The sequence below is a fragment of the Saimiri boliviensis genome, chromosome 9 (assembly GCF_048565385.1).
Source record: "Saimiri boliviensis isolate mSaiBol1 chromosome 9, mSaiBol1.pri, whole genome shotgun sequence".
Lineage (NCBI taxonomy): Eukaryota > Metazoa > Chordata > Mammalia > Primates > Cebidae > Saimiri > Saimiri boliviensis.
Window position 1 is genome coordinate 31,206,637 of NC_133457.1, and position 8,883 is coordinate 31,215,519.

An 8,883-nucleotide genomic window follows, 5' to 3' on the forward strand; every position below is an offset into this window, starting at 1 on the left:
TTCTGGATAATAGATCTTTGTCAGATAGGTAGATTGTAAAACTTTTCTCCCATTCTGTAGGTTGCCTGTTCACTCTGATGATAGTTTCTTTTGCTGTGCAGAAGCTCTTTAGTTTAATTAGATCCCATTTGTCAATATTGGCTTGCTTTGCCATTGCTTTTGGTGTTTTAGTCATGAAATCTTTGCCTGTGCCTATGTCCTGAATGGTATTGTCTAGGTTTTCTTCTAGGATTTTTATGATTTGGGGATTTACATTTAAGTCTTTAATCCATCTTGAGTTAATTTTTGTGTAAGGTGTAAGGAAGGGGTCTGGTTTCAGTTTTCTGCATATGACCAGCCAGTTTACCCAGCACCGTTTGTTAAATACGGAATTCTTTCCCCCTTGCTTGCTTTTGTCAGGTATGTCAAAGATCAGATGGTTGTAGATGTGTGGTGTTATTTCTGAGGTCTCTGTTCTATTCCATTGGTCTATATCTCTGTTTTGGTACCAGTACCATGGTGTTTTGGTTACTGTAGCCTTGTAGTAGTTTGAAGTCAGGTAACGTGATGCTTCCAGCTTTGTTCTTTTTGCTTAGGATTGTCTTGGCTATATGGGCTCTTTTTTGTTTCCATATGAAATTTAAAGTAGTTCTTTTTCTAATTCTGCAACAAAAGTCAAGGATAGCTTGATGGGAATAGCATTGAATCTATAAATTACTTTGTGCAATATGGCCATTTTCATTGATTCTTCCTATACAAGAGCATGGAATGTTTTTCCATTTGCTTGTGTCCTCTCATTTCCTTGAGCAGTGGTTTGTAGTTCTCCTTGAAGAGGTCCTTCACTTCCCTTGTAAGTTGTATTCCTAGGTATTTTATTGTCTTTGTAGCAATTGTGAATGGGAGTTCGTTCACAATTTGGCTCTCTGCTTGTCTATTGCTGGTATATAGAAATTCTTGTAATTTTTGCATTGATTTTATATCCTGAGATTTTGCTGAAGTTGCTTATCAGCTTAAGGAGTTTTAGAGCTGAGATGATGAGACTTTCTAAATATAGAATCATGTCATCTGCAACAGAAATAATTTGGCTTCATCTCTTTTTATTTGAATATGTTTTGTTTTTTTCTCTTGCCTGATTGCCCTGGCCAAAATTTCCAATACTATATTGAACAGAAGTGGTGAGAGAAGGCATCCTTTTCTTGTGCTGGTTTTCAAAGGGAATGCTTCCAGTTTTTGCCCATTCAGCATGATATTGGCTGTGAGTTTGTCATAAATAACTCTTGTTATTTTGAGATATGTTTCATTAATACCTAGTTTGTTGCGAGTTTTTAGTATGAAGGGATGTTAAATTTTGTCAAAGGTCTTTTCTGCATCTATTGAGATAATCATGTGTTTTTCATAATTGGGTCTGTTTATTGATGGATTACATTTATTGATTTGCATATGTTAAAGCAACCTTGCATCCCAGGGATGAAGCCGACTTGATCATGGTAAATAAGCTTTTTGATGTGCTGCTGGGTTCAGTTTGCCAGTATTTTAGTGAGGATTTTCCCATTGATGTTGATCAGGGATTATTGGCCTGAAATTTTCTTTTTTTGGTTGCATCTCTGCCAGGTTTTAGTATCAGGATGATGCTGGTTGCATAAAATGAGTTAGGGAGGAGTTCATCTTTTTCTATTGTTTGGAATAGTTTCAGAAAAAAAATGGTACCAACTCCTCTTTGTACTTCTGGTAGAACTCGGCTGTGACTCAATCTGATCCTGGGCTGTTTTTGGTTGGTAGGTTATTAATTACTGCCTCAATTTCAGAACACATTATTGGTCTATTCAGGAATTCAACTTCTTCCTGGTTTAGTCTTCAGAGCGTGTATGTGTCTAGATATTTATTCATTTCTTCTAGATTTTCTAGCTTGTTTGCACAGAGGTGTATATAGTATTCTCTGATGGTAGTTTGTATTTTTGTGTGATCAGTGATGATATCTCCTAATCATTTTTTATTGTGTCTATTTGATTCTTCTCTCTTTTCTTCTTTATTAGTCTGGCTAGCAGTCTATCTATTTTGTTAATTTTTCAAAAAACCAGCTCCTGGATTCCCTGATTTTTTTTGAAGGGTTTTTTTGTGTCTCTATCTCCTTCAGTTTTGCTCTGATCTGAGTTATTTCTTGCCTTCTGCTAGACTTTGAATTTGTTTGCTCTTGCTTCTCTAGTTCTTTTAATTGTGATGTTAGGGTGTCAATTTTTATGTCTTTCCCACTTTTTCTTGTGGGCATTTAGTACTATAAATTTCCCTCTAAGCACTGCTTTAGCTGTTGGTGTGTTTGTACAGTGGCCAGTACCAGTTGCTTCTTTCCACATTTTGTGCTTCCGTAAGGACATCTTGTAAGGCAGGCCTGGGTGACAAAATCCCTCAGTATTTGCTTGTCTGTAAAGGATTTTATTTCTCCTTCACTTGTGAAGCTTTGTTTGGGTGGATATGAAATTCTGGGTTGAAAATTCTTTTCTTTAAGAATGTTGAATATTGGCCCCCACTCTCTTCTGGCTTGTAAGGTTTCTGCAGAGAGATTCACTGTTAGTCAGATGGGCTTCCCTTTGGAGGTAACCTGACATTTCTCTGGATACCTTTAATAATTTTTCCTCATTTCAACCTTGGAGAACCTGATGATTATGTGACTTGGGGTTGATTGTCTCATGGAGTATCTTAGTGTTGTTCTCTGTATTTCCTGAATTTGAATGTTGGCCTGTCTTGCTAGGTTGGGGAAGTTCTGCTGGATAATAACCTGAGGTGTGTTTTCCAACTTGGTTCCATTTCTCCCTGTAATTTTCAGGTATGCCAGTCAAACATAGGTTTGGTCTTTTCACATAGTCCCATACTTCTTGGAGGCTTTGTTTGTTCCTTTTCATTCTTTTTTCTCTAATCTCATCAGCATGCTTTATTTCAGCAAGATGGTCTTCAATCTCTGACATCCTCTCTTCCACTTTATCAGCTCAGCTATTGATACTTGTGTATGCTTCATGAAGTTCCACAAAGTTCTCATGCTGTGTTTTTCAGCTCCATCATGTCATTTATGTTCTTCTCTGAACTGGTTATTCTAGTTAGCAGTTCCTGTAACCTTTTATCAAGATTCTTAGCTTCCTTGCATTGGGTTAGAATATGCTCCTTTAGCTCAGAGGAGTTTGTTATTACCCGCCTTCTGAAGCCTACTTCTGTTAATTTGTCAATCTAATTCTCCATTGAGTTTTGTGCCCTTGCTGGAAAGGAGTTGCAATCATTTGGAAAAGAAGAGGCATTCTGGCTTTTCGAATTTTCAATTTTGTACTGGTCTTTCCTCATCTTCCTGGATTTATCTACCTTTGGTCTTTGAGGCTGATGATCTTTGGATGGGGTTTTTGTATGGGGATCTTTTGTGTTGATGTGGTGAATATTGTTGCTTTCTGTTTGTTAGTTTATTTTTTTCTAACAGTCAGGCCCCTCTGCTGCAGGTCTGCTGCAGTTTGCTGGAGGTCTACTCCAGACCCTCCTCACTTGGGTATCAGCAGTAGAGGCTGTGGAACAGCAAAGATTGCTGCCTGCTTCTTTCTCTGGAAGCTTCATTCCAGAGGGGCATCTGCCAGATGCCAGCTGGAGCTTTCCTGTATAAGGTGTCTGTCAATCCCTGTTGGGAGGTCTCTCCCAGTCAGGAGGCATGGGGATCAGGGACCCACTTGAGAAGGCAGTCTGTCCCTTAGCAGAGCTGGTACATTGTGCTGGGAGAATCTCCCTTGTCAGGATCAGCTGCTCTCTTCAGAGCCAGCAGGCAGGAAAGATTAAGTCAGCTGAAGCAGTGCCCAAAGCTGCCCCTCTCTCCAGGTGCTCTGTCCCAGGGAGATGAGAGTTTTATCTGTAAGCCCCTGATTGGGGCTGCTGCATTTCCTGTAGAGATGCCCTGCCCAGTGACAGGAATCTAGAGAGGAGTCTGGCTGTAGTCACTTTGCTGCACTGTGGTGAATTCCACCCAGTCCAAGCCTCTCAGTCTCAGCACTGTCAGGGGAAAACTGCGTACTGAAGCCTGATCAAGCTTGATCGGGTCAACTCCAGACTGTTGTGCTGGCAGTGAGAATTTCAAGCCAGTGGTTCTTAGTTTGCTGGGCTTGGTGGGAGTAGGACCTGCTGAGCAAGACCACTTGGCTTCCTGATTTCAGGCGCCTTTCCAGGGAAGTGGACAGTTCTCTTGTCTCACTGGGGTTCCAGGTGCCACTGGGGTATGAAAAAATAAATAAATAAAATTCCTGCAGCTAGCTTGGTGCCTGCCCAAACAGCTACCAAGTTTTGTGCTTGAAACTCAGGACTCCGGTTTGCAGACTCACAAGGAAATTTTGGATCTGCAGATTGCAAAAATCTGTAGGACAACCATAGTACCTGGAGCAGGTAGCTCTGTCCCTCATGGCTTCCCTTGGCTCAGGGAGGAAGGCCCCCTTGGCTCCTTGCACTTCCCTGGTGCAGCAATGCCTGCCCTGCTTCTGCTAGCTCTCTGTGGGTTGCACCCACTGCCTAACCAGTTCCAGTGAGATGAACTGGGTACCTCAGTTGGAAATGCAGAAATCACCCACCTTCTTCATTGGTCTCTCTGGGAGCTGCAGACAGGAGCTGTTCCTATTTGGCCATCTTGGTCCTTACCCAAATGGAGAATTTTTTTAAACTACTGATGCCAAGTCCTCACTCCAGACTGATTAAATCAGTAGGTCTGTCCTATGCATGCTGATGTATTTGGCTGAGGTCACGATGTCTGCATCTTATTTTCCAAAGCATTGTGTGTGTATCTATATTTCTACATCTATCTATCTAAATGTTGCTAATGTATGTAAATATGTGTATTGTACTGTTATTCCACCTTTTCTGTATGTTTGACATTTTTCAAAATAAAGATTGAGAAAAAATGATGAGTATCTCCAGGATTGGCTGGGTCATCTGTCGTCACAAAGTTTCTGTGTGATGCTTCTGTCCAGAGCTGGCAAGAATGAGGGCACTTACCGTTTGACACACTGCTTTGACTCTGACTGTCCTAGGAGACTGTCCTATCCTGAGGACAGGGGCGTCATGTGCTTCGGAACTTTGCATTCCCTCGCCCCCCAGCCTGATAATGTGTCTGGCATTAAGTCAGATTGGATACATATTTGTAGAGCGTAGGCAAAAGGAAGTTATATCCATGCAGATAGGTGAATATGTATTTATTATTCTTTCAGTTAATCTGTCTTTTGTCACTCATGGAATGCCTATTGTTTCATGCATGTTTAGGCATAATGGATCATCTGATGATCTACAGAGTTTCTCACTCTTGGCAGTATGGAGATTTGGGCCCAGAGAATTCTTTGTTGTAGGGGTCTGTTCTGTGTGTTGTCAGATGCTTAGCGGCATCCCTGATCTTTACCCACTAGATGTTAGTAGCGCCATACCTCCAACCTCACAAGTTGTGTTAATCAAAACTTTCTCCAGACATTACAAAATGTCCTCTGGGAACAAAATCTTAACCTCCAGTTAAAAAGCACTGATCTGTAAGACAGTCTGCCTTTGAAAAATCTGAACAGTAATGAAGGAAACAGATACACACACGTGTGTGTGTGTGTGTGTGTGTGTGTGTGCAATGAAAGATAAGATGTGTAGAGGACTGTAAAGTATCAGAATGTTATGAAGCATCAGAAGAGAAAACGTTAATTCCATCTGGGGGCATTTGGGAAGATATTATTGTAAGCTATGAGCTTTGGTTTTAGTAGCCTTGTAGATGGGAAGCTCCTTCAATGTAATTTCCTTTTCTAAGCTGCTGCCAGCTTACATCTATATAGTCTGTGGTCACCCATGTTGTCTTCTGATCCTTGTTTCTTAGACAAAGAAACTGAATCCAAGCGACTTTGGATTACTTGCGGTAAGAGATGGTTTGCAGCATAGACCTTGGAACCAGACTGCCTGGCTTCGAATCCTAGTTCTACTTCTACCAATTTCCTTTCCTAAGCTTCTACCAGCTTGCATCTATACAGTCTGTGGTCACTCATGTTGGCGTCCAATCTTTGTCATTATAAAATCCTGCAGCGTAGACAGACAGATATTATTAACTTTATTTGATAGACAAAGAAACTGAATCCAAGCAAGTATGGATTACTTGAGGTAAGAGATGGTTCACAACACAGAACTTGGAACCAGACTGCCTGACTTTGACTCCTTGCTCTAGCAATTTCCAGTTGTGAGCTTGTGATTTAACCTCTTAACACCTCAGTGTCCACATACAGAAAATGAAGCTAATAATAGCTCCTATCATCTCATAGAGTTTTGGTTAGAAATTTACATGTGTCAAATGTTTAGAACAGCACCTGGCCTCTATATATACATTTTAAAAAACTGTGAAAGTGTTTGCTGCGATCACTATTGTTACCAGAGCCATGCAGCAACTTGATGGCTGAGGTGAAGTGATAAATTGGATCTGCAGTCTCCAGGCTCAGTGTTTTCTCCACTGCAGTCTGTTTGCTATTTGAGCAAGAAGAAATCAGTGATGGCTCAACTAGCACCATCTGGGAAAAGCAGACCCCATGAATACCATTCTCTGTTTAAACTCCACCATCCAATAGAAAGTCACATGTGTAGATTTTCTAGTAGCCACATAAAGAAAAAGAAAAAGAAAAAGAAATGGGTGAAATTAATTTTAGTAATACATTTTATTTTAGCCCAGTATATAAAAATATTGGCATTTCAACATGTAATTAATAAAAATTATTAATGAGATACTTACATTATTTTTTCCATACTAAGTCTTGGAATCTAGAGTGTACACATGCAGCATATCTCAATGAGCCATTTTCTTTTTTTTTTTTTCCACTCTACAGAAATTATTGGGTTTATAACTAGATGAAGTCACACATGGACAAAATGAAGCACACTCTATCCAAAAGCAGAGTAGGAACTGAGGGCTGGGGATCTATTACTGGCCTTTGGGGGAGCTCCGAGTGAGGGGCAGCCAACCTTTTCACCCCAGAGGTGTGGCCACAGGGGTGGGAAGGAAAAAGAACCCACCTGGCTTTGGTCACAGAACTCAGAGTCTGGTTAGGCCAGGACAGACAGGCAGCTGGGAGGGCAAGAGCCTCAGAACCACCCTGCCCAGGGAGCCCAGGGAGCCCAGGGAGCCCAGGGAGCCCAGGGAGTCCAGGGAGTCCAGGGAGCCTGGGGAGCCCGGGGACTGCTCCACCAGTCCCACTTGCAATGTGCTTGGCCCAGACCTAGACTCAGAGCCTGGTGCAAAGGGCAGGCAGCAAAGCAGGAGGGAGGAGACACTGACGTGTGGTGGCGGGGAGGGAGCAGCACCTGGACCTGTGGAAGAGCGTGGGTGGGAAGAGCTGCCACTAGGCAGCTAGCCGCGAGTTTCATAAATGCCACTGCAGCGCACCCATTTGATGACGTCGTGGTCACTGTAGTTCAGCTTCAGTTAAAACACCTTCAAGTAGCACACCTTGAGGCCAGAGGATGCAAATGGCATCTCAAAGTTCATGGAAATGGGGGTGGGGTCGAGCCCATTTCTTCTTGACGTTGGTAGGCAGAAGCTCAGTCTCTGCACTGATCTGTGATTCCTTAATACCTGCCATGCACTTGATCTTGCATACCATGGCATTCTTGCTAGCCTCGTGCTTGGCCTTCCCCTTCAGGCAGATCACCTGCACCCCACTTGTGTTCAGAGGGATTGGCATCTTCACCTCAGTCTTCTGAGCCAGCAGTGAGGGTTTATAGTTGAACTTGATGACCACCTTGACCTCCAGTTTGGTGCGTCCCACTTCTCACATTAGAGGGATGACCAAGAAGGGAAGGATGATGTTCTTGGCTGTGTGATACCTCATAGGCTCAAACACTCTATCTGGCAGGATAAAGCTGATGCTGCATTCAGAGTCAAACTTGCTGAGTCGCACACACTGGTGGAAGGTGCAGTCATCAATGGCAATTGATTGCTTCCCGCTCTTGCTTGTTTCATCAGCTGTGCCTTTGCCTTGTTTTTTAATGATGATCTTGTCATTCATCCCAAACTTGCATTCAGGCATCCCACTCAGGTTGCTCTTCATCACCACCCAGCCCGACACATGGGCACTCAGCACCTGCCCTTGTGGGGACATGAGCAGGTTCACACTCTCCAGCACATCCGGGAAGAGCTCATTCTGGCGATACTTGATACCCTCTTGCCACCAGCCGATCTGCCCAGTCACCTGGTTGGTGATCTGTGACTGCTCTTCTTTTGCCTGATGCTGACTCTCGATGCCCTGCTGGGTGAAGAAGGTTTTCAGCACGCTTGTCTCGGAATTCTGCGGGTAGCCAAAGTCTAGAATCTCATCCAGCAACTCATATATGAGCACAGAATTTTTCTTGATGTTTTCCTGGCTGATCTTGCTAAAGTAGGCAGCCATCACCTCACACATCTTATAGAGGAATTCAAAGACCATGGCAGTGTTGACATTCTGCTTGGTGACTGCTGCCAGCCAGATGTTGGATCGCTTGACATGGAAGAAGCTAGTGTGAGCAATGTTGGTGACGGGGCTGTGCACCTGCTGCCGGGCATGGATAACATTGATGCAAAAGGCATCCACTGCGTTCCTCCAGATGTCATCTCGGTAGACTGGGGAGAGGAGCACCTTCCCCTTGTGATTGTAGATGAATAAGCTTCCAATCGTGGAGGCAGATCAGTCTCCGTGGCCCATCGCTCTGAGAACAGACCTGATGTCCACGGCCCTCTGCTCTGCCGGCCCGGCCACTCTCTGGATCCTATGATGTCCACCCATCCCCTGCTCCTCTGCCTGCTGCCTCGGCTCTCAATGAGCCACTTTCAAGTGCTCAATAGGCACATGTGGCTTGTGGCTGCCATATTGGACCGTACAGATTTTCTAAACACTGCAAAGGGCTTTCATG

At 43.3% G+C, this 8,883-nt stretch overlaps 1 pseudogene; it reads right to left on the reverse strand.

Annotated features, from left to right (window-relative positions):
* Positions 1-7,345: 7,345 nt before the first annotated feature.
* Positions 7,346-8,651, reverse strand: LOC101037347 (AP-2 complex subunit mu pseudogene; annotated as a pseudogene).
* Positions 8,652-8,883: the final 232 nt, after the last annotated feature.